The following is a 15832-nucleotide window of genomic DNA, read 5'->3' on the forward strand; positions in this document are numbered from 1 at the left end:
GTTTTCCGGGCATGCTGGGAGTTGTAGTTTTGAAACAGCTGGAGGCACCCTGGATGAAAAACACATGTATAGTTTATAACAATGTTTCCCAACCAGTGTAACTCCAGCTGTTACAAAACTACAACTCCCAGCCTGCCCAGACAGTCTTTAACTGTTGAGTTGTAGATTTGCAACAGCTGGAGGCACACTGGTTGAAAAACACTGATATAAGGCATATTTACAGTTTCTAACAGTGTTCCCTACCTGGCTGTCCTGGAATGCTGGGAGTTGTAATGGAGGCACACTGGTTGAGAAACACTGATCTAGGACATTTATACAGTTTATAACAGTGTTCCCCAACCAGTGTACCTCCAGCAGTTACAAAACTACAACTCCCAGCTTGCCCGGACCGCCAAAGTCTGTCGGGCATGCTGGGAGTTGTAGTTTTGCAACAGCTGGAGACACACTGGTTGAGAAACACTGATATATATATATATATATATATATATATATATATATATATATATATATATATAGTTTATAACAATGTTCCCCAACCAGTGTGGCTCCACTGGTTGCAAGATTACATCTCCCAGCATGTCTGGACAGCACGGCCACTGCTTCTTGAAAATTTTGAGTTTGAAAAAAAAATTTGTTAGTGCACACTAGGGTAAGTTGAGTTGAAAAATGTTTTTTAGTATGTTTGACAGATGTTTTGCCCCTACCACTGCTATGCTCATCTTCACTGACAGCACCACTGCCCTCATGCTCTTAACGTGTCACTTGGTTTCTATGTCCTCTCCAAAACTACAGTACATTAAAGATCATCATCAAACTCTTCCTCATGGTCCCGCTGCTCCTCTCAGCATGAACTCCTGATGTCTGATTATGGCAGTGCTTCCCAATCAGGGTGTCTTTAGCTGATGCAAAAGGGCAACTCCCAGCAAAGGCTGTCCGGGCATGTTGGGAGTTGTAGTTTTCCAGCAGCTCGAGGCACATTGGTTGTGAAACACTGGATTATGGGCTCTTTGCTCCCCCTTAGCATATACACCAAAATGGCTTCCAATATCACCACCACTCCCACCACCACCAAAATCCCACTAGTGCCATGGTCCTCCACCCGAAGACATTGCAGGGATGCTTTTTCCTCCACCCCTTCCTCTGGCAACAATTCCTTGAACCTTTAAAGGCGTACTCCGGTGGAAAACAATTATTATAATTTTTTTATCAATTGGTGCCAGAAAGTTAAACAGATTTGTAAATTACTTCTATTTAAAAATCTTAACCCTTCCAGTACTTATCAGCTGTTGTATACTACAGAGGAATTTGTGCAGTTCTTTTCTGTCTGACCACAGTGCTCTCTACTGACACCTCTGTCCATGTCAAGAACTATCCAGAGTAGGAGCAAATGCCCTTAGCAAACCAATCCTGCTCTGGACAGTTCCTGACATGGACAGAGGTGTCAGCAGAGAGCACTGTGGTCAGACAGAAAAGAAAGTAAAAAAGAAAAGAACTTCCTTTATAGTATACAGCAGCTGATAAGTACTGGAAGGATTAAGATTTTATACAGAAGTAATCTACAAATCTGTTTGAAGGGGTACTCCAGTGGAATTTATTATATTTTTAAATCGACTGGTGCCAGAAAGTTAAATAGATTTGTAATTAAAAAATTAATATTAAAAAATCTTAATCCAGTACTTATTAGTGGCTGTAACTACAGAGGAAATTCTTTTATTTTTGGATTTCTTTTCTGTCACGAACACAGTGCTCTCTGCTGACACCTCTGTCCATGTCAGGAACTGTCCAGCAGGAGAAAATCTCCATAGCAAACATATGCTGCTCTGGACAGTTCCTAAAATGGACAGAGGTGTCAGCAGAGAGCAATGTGGTCATGACAGAAAATAAATCCAAAAAAGAAAATAATTTCCTCTGTAGTATACAGCCACTAATAAGTACTGGAAGGATTAAGAGTTTTTAATAGAAGTAATTTACAAATCTGTTTAACTTTCTGGCACCAGATGATTTACAAATTGTTTTCCACCTGATTACCCCTTTAAGGATGTTGCCTGATTTACCTTAAAGGGGTATTCCAGGATTTTTGTTTTTTGAATATAAGACAGGGGTAACAAAGTAAGTCTAGTTACTAATATACTTCACTTACCTTTTTTCCCCTTGTTTTTCTTTTCCCATGAAGTAAATTTTTTTTCAGCCTACAAAATGAGTGTTTTTTCAGACATTTCCCAGCTTACTGAGCAACACGAGACAATTCATAAGTCAGGTGCTAAAAGGGGGCTTGGCTGATGTGTTAAGCCAGCCCCCTGATGACGTTACCATCGCACATGTGCATGCATTTATCATCACACAGATCCAAAGCTTATGTGTCAGGGGATCTCTGGCAAGTCATTTGATTTTCACCTTGAAACAAAGGATTCTGGGGATTGTAGTTCCCAAAAACAAGACAGCAGCATGATGGAAGACACAGGACATGGCCATTTACCACCAACACAAGCGCAGATCCTTGGTAAGCATGTCCATAACTGTATGAAACTCAACTACTAAGTTACCTTATGGTGGATAATTAATTTAATGGCCAAACCCCATTTTTTAAATCTAACATGTCTCTTTAAGTAGTAATAACTTTGGAATGCTTTTTATGACATTTTGTCAATATTTATATTAGCGGATAATTTTTTTACACATGCAGCAGTTTTGTGAAAATTTCCAAAATATCATGAGAAGCTGAAAATTTTTTGTTGTTAAAAAAAAAGTATGTTTTTAATGGGTAAAATTTATGTTATCTTTAATATGTAGAATGGTACGATTATAGTGGTACCCAATTTTTTACCCAGTTTTTAATGATATTTTTCCTTTTCCCAACAAAATCCTTTTTTCCCCCTTTTTTGTGTTGCCATGTTCCGAAAGCCATAACATTTTTATTTTTCCCTAACTGTATTTTGTGAGAGCTTATTTTTTGCAAGATGAGCTGTGTTAGCAATTTTTGTGCTTTTTTTTTTTTATGGTGTTCAACATGCGGGATAAATAACATGATCGTTTTATAGTACAAGTCATTATAAGGCTAAGTTTCCACTTGTTTTTTTTTTCTGGCAGTTTTTGGAAAACTGCCAATACAGTTTTTGAGCCAAAGTCAGAGTTGGATCCATAAGGGAGGAGAAGTGTAAGTAATTCCTTTATATGTCCTACTCCTTTTGAGTACACTTCTGGCTTTGGCGCAAAAACTGCAGTGGCAGTATTCCAAAAACAGCCAGAAAAAGAAAAAAAAGTGGAAACAGCTTAAACATGGCAAAACTTATTATGCATAGGCTTTTGTTTGTTTGTTTGTTTCACTTTTAATACATATTTATGTTAACCCCTTAAGGATGCAGGGTTTTTCCATTTTTGCACTTTCGTTTTTTCCTCTGTACCTTTTAAAAAACACAACTCTTTCAATTTTGCACCTACAAATCCATATGATGGCTTATTTTTTTGCGCCACCAATTCTACTTTCTAATGACATCAGTCATTTTACCCAAAAATCAACGACAAAACCAAAAATCATTGTGTGACTAAACAAAATAAAAAAATAAAAACATTTTGTGAATTTTGGGGGCTTCCGTTTCTATGCAGTAAATTTTTGGCTAAAAATGACAACTTATCTTTATTCTGTAGGTCCATACAATTAAAATGATACTCTACTTATATGGGTTTGATTTTGTCATACTTCTGAAAGAAATTATAACTACATGCACGAAAATTTATATGTTTAAAATGGTCATATTCTGACCCCTATGACTTTTTTATTTTTCCGTGTACGGGGCAGTAAGAGGGCTCATTTTTTGCGCTGTGATTATCGGTGCTATTTTTCTATTGATCAGACTTTTTTATTGCCTTTTATTCATTTTTTCAGTATATATAAAGTGACCAAAATACGCTATTTTGGACTTTGGATTTTTTTTGCACATACGCCATTGACCGTGCGGTTTAATTAATGATATATTTTTATAGTTCGGATATTTACGCATGCGGCGATACCACATATGTTTATTTTTAGTATGGTTACATATTTTTTATATGGAATTTTGGAAAAGGAGGGTGATTTAAACTTTGAAGGAAGGGGTTAATGGGTGTTTTTTTCTTTCTTTTTATTAAACTTTTTTTTTACGCTTTTAGTCCCCTTAGGGGACTTTTAGGAGGAATCATTAGATTCCTCATACAGATCAATGTGGTTTCATAGAACCACATTGATCTGTGTGCTCTGCGCTCGATTGATAAAGCCTGGCCCTGCCAGGCTTTATCATTCTCAGCGCAGGAGTTGGCAGTGAAGGAGAGGTAGGCCCTCAGGCTTCCTCAGCGATCCGCCCCTCCCGTGATCGCACTGCAGGGGGGCGATCCACCCAACTGGACCACCAGGGTTGGTTTAAATGTCCCTTTAGACACCGCTGTCAACTTTGACAGCGGCGATCTAAAGGGTTAATAGCCGACCATGGAAATCGCCCCATGTCAGCTATTAACGTCGGCCCCCAACTGGAATCAGGAATCAGCTGGGGGCCGGCAGGTAGGATGCGGGCTCGAGTCGGGAGCTCGCGTCATACACCGCTTGCCTTCTCAGGACGAGCCGGCTCGTCCATAGTCGGCAACCAGTAAAACGCAGTTACAAATACTATGGGGGAGATTTATGAAAACCTGTGCAGAGGCAAAGTTACCCAGCTGCCCATAGCAAACAATCAGCTCGCTTCTTACATTCTTAACCCCTTAAGGACCAAGGCCATTTTCACCTTAAGGACCCGGACACTTTTCTGCACATCTGACCACTGTCACTTTAAGCATTAATAACTCTGGGATGCCTTTACTTTTCATTCTGATTCCGAGAAAGTTTTTTCGTGACATATTCAACTTTATGTTAGTGGTAAATTTTCATCAATACTCACATAATTTCTTGGTGAAAAATTCCAAAATTTGATGAAAAATTTGAAAATGTAGCATTTGTTTTTAACTTTGAAGCTCTCTGCTTGTAAGGAAAATGGACATACCAAATAAATTATATATTGATTCGCATATACAATATGTCTACTTTATGTTTGCATCATAAAGTTGCCATGTTTTTACTTTTGGAAGACATCAGAGGCCTTCAAAGTTCAGCAGCAATTTTCCAATTTTTCACAATATTTTCAAAATCGGAAATTTTCAGGGGCCAGTTCAGATTTGAAGTGGATTTGAGGGGCCGTCATATTATAAATACCCCATACAGAAACTGCACCCCTCAAAGTATTCAAAATGACATTCAGTAAGTGTGTTAACTCTTTAGGTATTTCACAGGAATAGCAGCAAAGTGAAGAAGAAAATTCAAAATCTTCATTTTTTACACTCGCAAGTTCTTGTAGACTCAGTTTTTGAATTGAATTGAAGGGGTAAAAGGAGAGAAATCACCATAAAATTTGTAACCCAAATTCTCTCGAGTAAGGAAATATCTCACGTGTATGTCAAGTGCTCTGTGGGTACATTAGAGGGCTCAGAAGGTAAGGAGCAACAATGGGATTTTGGAAAGTGAGTTTTTCTGAAATGGTTTTTGGGGGGGCATGTCACATTTAGGGTGCGTTCACATGGAGTAAATGAAGAGTAATTCACGCCGAAAAATTTACGGGCGGAAAAAATAATTTTATTTTCGTGCGAAATTCGTGCGCAATTTGCGCAGAATTGCGCACGCATTTGCGTGCGGAATTGCACGCAGACATGGGGGAGAAAGAAGTGAAGGGTTTTTCAGCCATTTCTGCGCAAATTGCACACGAATTCCACGCGAAAACGATGTCGGGCGGAATTTTTTTTTACCATTTACTTTGATTTCTGCTAGCGGATTCTGCTTGAAGAATGACCATGGTCTTTCTTCAAGTGGAACGGAATTCAGCGTCGGAATTCTGCTAGCGGAATTTACGCAGTGTGAACAATCCAGCAGAAATGACATTAAAGTCAATGGGCAGAGGAGATGTGCATTAATTTGTAGCGGAGAATTCAAGAGGAATTACTTGAGTAAATTCCTCTTGAATTACTCCGTGTGAATGCATTAGGAAGCCCTTATGGTGCCAGAACAGGAAAAAAAAAATACATGGCATACTATTTTGGAAACTAAACCCCTCAAGGAACATAACAAGGGTGTTTGACGACTTTTCGGATGTGTAAATGACATTTTTTTTTCCACTAAAATGCTGGGGTTTTTTTTTTTGCATACGGGGCGGTATGAGGGCTCATGAAGTGATCTGTAGTTTTTAGTGGTACCATTTGTTGTATTGATCGGACTTTTTGATCGCTTTTTATTCATTTTTTCCTGATATAATAAGTGACCAAAAATATGCTATTTTGGTCTTTGGAATTTTTATGTGCGTATGCCATTGACCGTGCAGTTTAATTAACGATATATTTTTATAGTTTTGACATTTCTGTATGTGGCAATACCACATATGTTTATTTTTATTTAATTTACACAGTTTTTTTAATGGGATAAGGGGGGTGATTAAAACTTTTATTAGGGAAGTGGTTAAAGGATTTTTACTAACTTTTTTTTTGTAATGTTATAGACCCATAGGGGTCTTTTACATTGATCAATGGTTTCTCATAGGAAACCATTGATCAATGATTCTGCCGCTTGACTGCTCATGCCTGGATGACCACGGCGGTCCCAAACAGCCCCCTGAGCTAGCTGGGGGTAGTTTAGTTTCACCTTAGATGCAGCGATCAACTTTGAATGCCGCATCTAAAGGGTTAATCAGTGCCGTGTGCTATTAACCACAGGTCCTGGCTGTTGTAAGAGGTCGGGCCCGACCGGCTATGACGCGGAGCCATGCTGTGGCCCCGAGTTATAGATAGGGAAAGGACCCAGGACGTACAGGTATGCCCTTGGTCCTTAACAGGTTAAATTTTTACAAGGGGTATTAGGAGAAAATGCCCCCCAAAATGTGTAACCTCATTTCTTCTGAGTATGTAAATACCCCATGTGTGGACGTCAAGTGGTCTGCTGGCACACTACAATGCTCAGAAGATGAGGACCGCCATTGGGCTTTTGGAGGGAGAATTTGGTTGGAATAGAAGTCGGGGGCCTGGTGTGTTTACAAAGCCCCCCGTGGTGACAGAACTGTGGACCCCCCCCCCCCCCACATGTGACCCCATTTTGGTAACTACACCCCTCACAGAAAGTAATAAGGGGTGCAGTGAGCATTTACACCCCACTGGCATTTGACAGATCTTTTGAACAGTGGGCTGTGCAAATGAAAAATAAAATTTTTCATTATCACGGACCACTGTTCCAAAAATCTGTTAGACACCTGTGGGGCTTAAATGCTCACTGTACCCCTTATTACATTACGTGAGGTGGGTAGTTTCCAAAATGGGGTCACATGTGGGGAGGGGTCACAAGCGCTGCGGAATCTGTAGGCGCTATATAAATAAATAAATAAGGGGTCCATTGTTCTTGCACTATGGGGGCTTTGTAAACACACGTGGCCTTCAATTCCAGACAAATTTTCTCTTCAAAAGCCCAATGGTGCTCCTTCTCTTCTGAGCATTGTAGTTCGCCCGCAGAGCACTTTACATCCACATATGAGGTATGTTCTTACTCAAAAGAAACGGGGTTACAAATTTTGGGGGGATTTTTTCCTATTTTCATAGAAACATAGAATGTGTCGGCAGATAAGAACCATTTGGCCCATCTAGTCTGCCCAATAATCTGAATACTATGAATAGTCCCTGGCCCTATCTTATATGAAGGATAGCCTTATGCTTATCCCATGCATGTTTAAACTCCTTCACTGTATTTGCAGCGACCACCTCTGCAGGAAGGCTATTCCATGCATCCACTACTCTCTCAGTAAAGTAATACTTCCTGATATTACTTTTAAACCTTTGCCCCTCTAATTTAAAACTATGTCCTCTTGTGGTAGTTTTTCTTCTTTTAAATATGCTCTCCTCCTTTACCATGTTGATTCCCTTTATGTATTTAAAAGTCTCTATCATATCCCCTCTGTCTCTTCTTTCTTCCAAGCCATACATGTTAAGGTCCTTTAACCTTTCCTGGTAAGTTTTATCCTGCAATCCATGTACTAGTTTAGTAGCTCTTCTTTGAACTCTCTCTAGAGTATCTATATCCTTCTGGAGATATGGCCTCCAGTACTGCGCACAATACTCCAATTGAGGTCTCACCAGTGTTCTGTACAGTGGCATGAGCACTTCTCTCTTTCTACTGCTTATACCTCTCCCTACACATCCAAGCATTCTGCTAGCATTTCCTGCTGCTCTATTACATTGTCTTCCTACCTTTAAGTCTTCTGAAATAATTACTCCTAAATCCCTTTCCTCAGAAACTGAGGTCAGGGCTGTGTCAAATACTCTATATTCTGCCTGAGGGTTTTTACGCCCCAGGTGCATTATCTTGCACTTATCCACATTAAATTTCAGTTGCCAGAGTTCTGACCATTCTTCTAGTTTGCCTAAATCCTTTTCCATTTGGCGGATCCATCCAGGAACATCAACCCTGTTACATATCTTTGTGTCATCAGCAAAAAGACATCAGCATCGAGACCTTCTGTAATATCGCTAATGAAGATATTAAACAATATTGGTTCCAGTACAGATCCCTGAGGTATCCCACTGGTGACAAGACCTTGCTCTGAATATTCTCCATTGACTACAACCCTCTGTTGTCTGTTACTCAGCCACTGCCTAATCCACTCAACAATATTGGAGTCCAAGCTCAATAACTGTAGTTTATTGATAAGTCTTCTATGTGGGACAGTGTCAAAAGCCTTACTAAAATCTAGATATGCAATGTCTACTGCCCCTCCGCCATCTATTATTTTAGTCACCCAGTCAAAAAAATCAATAAGATTTGTTTGACATGATCTCCCTGAAGTAAACCCATGTTGTTTTTCATCTTGCAATCCATGGGATTTTAGATGTTCTACAATCCTATACTTTAGTAGGGTTTCCATAAATTTCCCCACTATTGATGTCAGACTTACTGGCCTATAGTTGCTTGATTCCTCCTTACTACCTTTCTTGTGAATGGGCACAACATTTGCTAATTTCCAATCTTCCGGGATGGCTCCTGTTACCATTGATTGGTTAAATAAATCTGTTAACGGTTTTGCTAGCTCACCACTAAACTCTTTTAATAATTTTGGGTGTATCCCATCAGGCCCCTGTGATTTATTTGTCTTCACTTTAGAAAGCAAACGTAGAACCTCTTCCTCTGTAAAGACACATGCATCAAACGATTCCTTAGTTTTCCTCTCTAATGGAGGTCCTTTTCCTTCTTTTTCTTCTGTAAAAACTGAACAGAAGTATTCATTAAGGCAGTCGGCTAGCCCCTTATTCTCTGCTACATACCTTCCTTCCTTCCTTTGTTTTTAATTTAGTTATTCCTTGTTTTGATTTCCTTTTTTCATTTATATATCTGAAGAATGTCTTATCCCCTTTTTTCACAGACTGAGCTAGTTTTTCTTCTGCCTGTGCTTTAGAAGTTCTTATAACTTGCTTGGCCTCTTTCTGCCTAGTCTTGTAGATTTCCCTATCTTCATTGCTCTGGGTTGTTTTATAATTACTAAATGCTAATTTTTAGTTTTTTATGATTTTGGCCACTTCTGCTGAGTACCACAGTGGTCTCTTCCTTTTTCTGCTTTTACTGACAAGTCTAGTGCAATTTTCTGTTGCCTTCAATAAAGCGTCTTTTAAGTAGTCCCATTTCTCCTGAACTCCATGTAATTTGTTCCAGTCTGATAGGGACTCATTTATGACTAATCTCATTTTTGAAAAGTCTGTTTTTCTAAAATCTAAAACTTTTGTTTTTGTGTGGTGTGACTCCTTCACTGTTCTTATATTAAACCACACTGATTGGTGATCACTAGATCCCAAGCTTTCGCCAACAATAACATCATATACCAAATCCCAATTTGTGAATACCAAATCCAAAATGGCCTCCTTCCGCGTTGGCTCCTCAACCACTTGTTGTAGAGATAATCCCAGTAGGCAATTTAGAATATCTGTACTTCTGGCAGAACTTGCTATTTTGGTTTTCCAGTTTATATCCGGAAGATTGAAGTCTCCCATAATGATAACTTATCCTTTCATTGTCATTTTAGATATTTCTTCAACTAGTAGATCATCTACTTCTTTAACTTGGCCAGGTGGTCTATATATCACTATTCAACTATCGGCCCGTCGCAGTACGGGACCAGCAGCCAGGGTGAGGTTGAACTTTGCATTTGTCTAACAACTGTGGGCAGCTTTTTATACACCTATACATCAGTCCATCAAGTGACTTTGCCTTTTCCATTACAAGTGCCGGACTATCAGCCCTTTTTTATTCATCATAGGTGCCGGACTAATAGTCGACTCCGGATCATTATATACCGTTGAAAAATTGCATTTGTTTTTTACATCTATAGATTATTCTATATTAGGTGGTTGCTATACATATATTCATATTTTCTAAATCTGTCATTAGGGCCCAATGACAGTTTAAGATAACATTGACATTGCTCTGATATTTTTAACCATTTAGGTTTTTATTGTTTTAATAAAATATGGTCTATATATCACACCTGCATGATGGCCAAACTGCAACGTAACCCAAACTGACTCTGTGGTTGCCTCACTAACTTGTATTAGGTTAGATTTTATGCTATCTTTCACATATAGGGTCACTCCCCCTCCTTTCTTGCCTTATCTGTCTCTTCTGTATAAAGAATACCCTGGTATGGATATGTCCCAGTCATTCCTTTCATTAAACCATGTCTCAGTAACAGCCACTAAATCTACATTCTCAGATGCCATTATTGACCAAAGTTCATTGATTTTATTACCTAGACTGCGGGCATTTGTAGACAGGACTCTGAGCTTGTCATTTCTTAACCTCTGGGCTACTGACATGTTCTGGCATTTTTTCGGGGGGCAATTGGTCTCATGGGTTTTCCCTTGTGAAAATGAAAACTTTAGGGTAACACCAGCATTTTAGTAAAAAAAATAATTTTTTTTAATTTTTCCATCCACATTTAACGAAAATCCGTCAAACACCTGTGGGGTGTTAAGGCTCATTATACCCCTTGTTATGGTCCATGAGGAGTATAGTTTCCAAAATGGGGTCAAACAGAGCATTTTACGCCCACATATGGGGTACTTCTGTACTAGGAAGAAATTGCGTTACAAATTTTGTGGGTCTTTTTTTATTTTTACCTTTTGTGAAAATAAAAAGTATGGGGCAACACAAGCATGTTAGTGTAAATTTTTTTTCTTTTTTTTGCACTAACAGGCTGGTGTAGACCCCAACTTTTCCTTTTCATAGGGGGTAAAAGGAGAAAAAGCCCCACAAAACTTGTAACCCAATTGCTCCCAAGTACAGAGATACCCCATGTGTGCCCCTAAAATGTTTCCTTGAAATGCGAGAGGGCTCCGAAGTGAAAGAGCACCACGAGCATTTGAGGACTAAATTAGGGATTGCATAGGTGTGGACATAGGGGTATTCTACACCAGTGATTACCAAACAAGGTGTCACCAGCTGCTGCAAAACTCCCAGCATGCCTGGACAGTCAGTGGCTGTCCGGAAATGCTGGGAGTTGTTGTTTTGCAACAGGTGGAGGCTCCATTTTGGAAACACTGCCGTACGATAAGTTTTTTATTTATTTTGGGGGGACATAGTAAGGGGGTGTATATGTAGTGTTTTACCCTTTATTATGTGTTAGTGTAGTGTAGTGTTTTTAGGGTACATCCACACTGGCGGGGGTTTACGATGAGTTTCCCGCTAGGAATTTGCGCTGCGGCAGAAAATTTGCTGCAACTGAAACTTGAAGCAGGAAACTCACTGTAAACCCGCCCATGTGAATGTACCCTGTACATTCACATGGGGGGGGGGGGGGGCAAACTTCCAGCTGTTGCAAAACTGCAACTCCCAGCATCTGGAGGCACACTGGTTGGAAGAGCTTCAGTTAGGTTCTGTAACCTAACTCAGTATTTTCCAACTAGTGTGCCTCCAGCTGTTGCAAACCTACAACTCCCAGCATGTACTGATCGCCAAAGGGGATGTAGTTATATAACAGCTGGAGATACGCAACTACAACTCTCTCTATGGTGAGACAGCCGTTTGCTGTTCGTGCATGCTGGGAGTTGTACTTTTGCAAGATTTGGAAGGCCACGGTTTAGAAACCACCGCACAGTGATATCCAAACTGTGGCCCTCCAGATGTTGCAAAACTACAAATGCCAGCATGCCCAGACAGCAAATGCTGTGTAAGCATGCTGGGAGTTGTAGTTTTGCCAGATCTAGAGGGCCACAGTTTAGAGAACACTGCACAATGATCTCCAAATGGTAGCCCTCCATCTTTTGCAAAACTACAAATCCCAGCATGCCCACACAGAAAACAGCTGTCTGTACATGCTGGGAGTTGTAGTTTTGCAACATCTGGAGGGCTCCAGATGTTGCTAGTGTGGTGTCCTGGTACAGGAAATGGCCTTGTACCCTCCCTAAATCCCCTCAGTAAGAGTCCCTGCAGTCCATAGGGCTCTCCTGCAGGGTTCACTCCTTTGCTCACCTTCTATTGTCTCATATAAATGCATTGTATATATTGTTCATTATTCATAAAGTTGTACAAATGTATAGAGGTCAGTCATGTGAAGCATTGTCATGTGACATACCCAGAGTTCCTTGGGTACAGGACCCACAGGTTTTGCAACCAATGGGCTTTAGTCCAGCCTCCTTAGTATATAAGGTAAACATGGAAGACACTTTGAAATTGCAAGATTTCAGGCGCTGACCAAGGAGAAAAAGCTGGAGCCAGGTAGGTAACAGACAGGTTTATTCCCATGCGACGCGTTTCCCCACGCTTGCGCAACGAAATGCGTCGCATGGGAATAAACCTGTCTGTTACCTACTAGTGTTGCTCGCAAATATTTGCAATTCGAATATTATTCGCGAATATCGCATATTCGCGAATTCGCGAATTTCGCGAATATAGCGCTATATATTCGTAATTAAGAATATTTGTTTTTTTTCACAGTACACATCATAGTGATCATCCCTCTCTGCTTCCAGCTTGTGTGGTGTAAAGAAGGCTCTAATACTACTGTGTGAGACTGGCGTGCAAATTTTCGCATATGCGAACATTTGCATATGCGAATTTTCGCTTACGTTAATTTTTGTATGTGCTAATTTTCGTATATGTAAATTTTCGCATACACGAATATTTCGCATTTGCGAAAATAAAACGAGAATATTACGAATATGCGAATATTCGCGAATATATGACGAATATTCGTCCATATGTTCGCAAATATTCGCGAATTCGAATATGGCCTATGCCGCTCAACACTATTACCTACCTGGCTCCAGCATTTTCTCCTTGGTCAGCGCCTGAAATCCTGCAATTTCGAAGTGTCTTCTATGTTTACCTATTATCCTAAGGAAGGCTGCAGACCTCCACCATTCAAATCAAACGTGTCTCCTTGTTGTGTGGGTTTTTGCACAACCTAGCAGGGTGAACCTCATACTTTACCCTCCTCTCCCACACACCTGTGATCCCGTTGATACTCCACAAGGGAGCGCCTGTTTTTCATTTGTTTTAGTATATAAGGGGCTGTAGTCTCTAAACTCTCTCTCTCTCTCTTATCTCCTGGATTTCAGCCAAGCACAATACCTATACTATCTAAATTCATCTCATCTAGGCCAAAGCCTAAAGAACCTGCAGCCACTTAAAAACATGTTATCAAGCTCTATCTACAATTCTAGTGACTACTACTCAACTCAACAATAATATTAGTAGCACAGTGGCCTGCATAGATATTCTCGATACTACAAGTCCCAGCAAGCCTGTGGGGTATCCTGTGTCCCGGTTACTTCTAGAGAAACGGCATAACTGTAAAGACTGTTTCTTAAGAATTACAAGTAAAAGTTCCAGTTCTTCCAATTCCCGCTGTGGACATTCCTTTATTGAAGACCGTTTTTGGGTTGGTTGACGGCGGTTACCATACCGGAATAACCACATCCTGGCGTCACGAATAATCCGGGGTTAGTAACACCTTACCCAACAGGGTTAATACCACTAGACCCTGCTACACTATTGCAACACCCCAGCTCACCACACTAGGCAACAACTCCCCGGCTTCCGTAGTCAGCAGGATCGCCGCGGATCGCTGCCCACCGATGACAATCGCTACCGGTAAAGGGCCTCCACCGCATCCGCCGGTCACACCACAGTTCCCACGTTCTGCCCTGACTACCGTGGGTGGGCAGAATGGGGGAACCGAACTTTAACCCCACCCCTGATCTGCTATTGGTCAGTCGCTTCTGACCGACCAATAGCAGTGATAGGAGGGGTGGCAGGGGGATCGGGGGTGTCTTGGACATCCCCATTCCCCCTTATTTTCCGGGTCACCGGAGACCTGTGTGACCCAGAATCGCCACAGATCACTGGTCTGCATTGACATGGGGTTTGCACGGGATGCCTGAATTTCAGCAGGCATCCCGGCCCGGTCCATGCCCTTAAGTACCAGGACGTCATGGTGTACCTGTACGCCCTGGGTCCTTAAGTGGTAAAAGGGGTTCTCAGCTGCTCAGCATTTGCAACAAGCTGTTCCGAATGCTGGAGCCGGCATCGGGAGTGCGTGATGTAATAGCCCTGCCCCCTAATGACATCACGCCCAGCCCCCTCAATGCAAGTCTATGGGAGGGGGTGTGGCAGCCATCACACCGCCTCCCATAGACTTGTATTTAGGGGACGGGGCGTGACATCATGAGGGGGCGGGGCTATGACATCACAAGCTCCCGGCGCTGGCTCCACCGTTCGGAACAGTTTGTTCCAAACACTGAGCAGGGAGTACCCCTTTAACAAGGCATCTGAAAAATGAAAGAAGCGATCTGATTGGTTGCTATGGGCAACTGGGCAATTTTGCCTTTGCACAGGTTTTGATAAATCTCTCCATATATGTTTCATTAAACCCATAAAATACATCTAACTTGACCTAAAATGCATATTCTACATTCACAAGGCTTTGAAGCATATTTATGTTAAATATGGGTCAGCCCACTGCTTTGCTCAGCTTGCTACCTATTGTAAAGCTTTTGTTCATTGCTGGCTGGGATTTGTAGTGCACCATTTGTGTAAAGAAGTTGAGGTGACAGGAGGTCATTGTCTGAGGTCAGCCCACCGAAAAATGCTTTTCTCTGCTTGTAATGTGGTGATTTTATGGCCTTGTTCACCGAGATTTGTAGTGCACCAACTTGACAAAGCACTGCAGGTGACTGGAGGTCACAGTATGAGGTCAGCCCACTGATTAGTATTGTTACAGAGTGTTGCTTTGAAACTCTATAGGATATGTGAAGGCTTTCTGGGATCAGCAGAGTTTCAAAGCAACACCCTGTAACAGCACTAATCAGTGGGCTGACCTTATACAGTTACCTCCTGTCACCTTTCATTTCTAATGTACTTTGTTTAAAAAAAAAAAAATTTCTATGTTTTATTTTGTTCAAAAAAGCTGCCACTAGGTGTCTCCCTACTTGTCCAGAGCACATTTCCCCCCATCTCTTGCACATACTTTGGACTCCTGCTGGCCTGGCAGAAGTATAAAATCAGGAAATGCTGAGGGGGGGGGGGGGGCAGCCTTAGCAAATCATAGCTCATCTCACACTGAACTGCTCTGGGCTGTGTGTAGCAGAGTGAAGGGGGAAGTTCTCCCCTGTATGACTTCAGATGATGTCACACCTGTGGGGAACGCCCGTTCCCAGTCTATGAATCTGACTAAGACTGATCAGAAAATACAGAGCAATATCAAGGTAGAAAACTTACAAATAAAGGTAGGGGGTGGTTTATCATGATGGGGGCAGT

At 41.1% G+C, this 15832-nt stretch overlaps 1 protein-coding gene across 9 annotated transcripts in view; it reads right to left on the minus strand.

The window, feature by feature from the left end:
• The window catches only part of PAPPA2 (pappalysin 2), a 381240-nt gene that overhangs the window by 353359 nt on the left and 12049 nt on the right, over positions 1-15832 (minus strand). The gene's annotated exons all lie outside the window — the stretch shown is intronic.

This window comes from Hyla sarda, chromosome 7 (assembly GCF_029499605.1).
Source record: "Hyla sarda isolate aHylSar1 chromosome 7, aHylSar1.hap1, whole genome shotgun sequence".
Lineage (NCBI taxonomy): Eukaryota > Metazoa > Chordata > Amphibia > Anura > Hylidae > Hyla > Hyla sarda.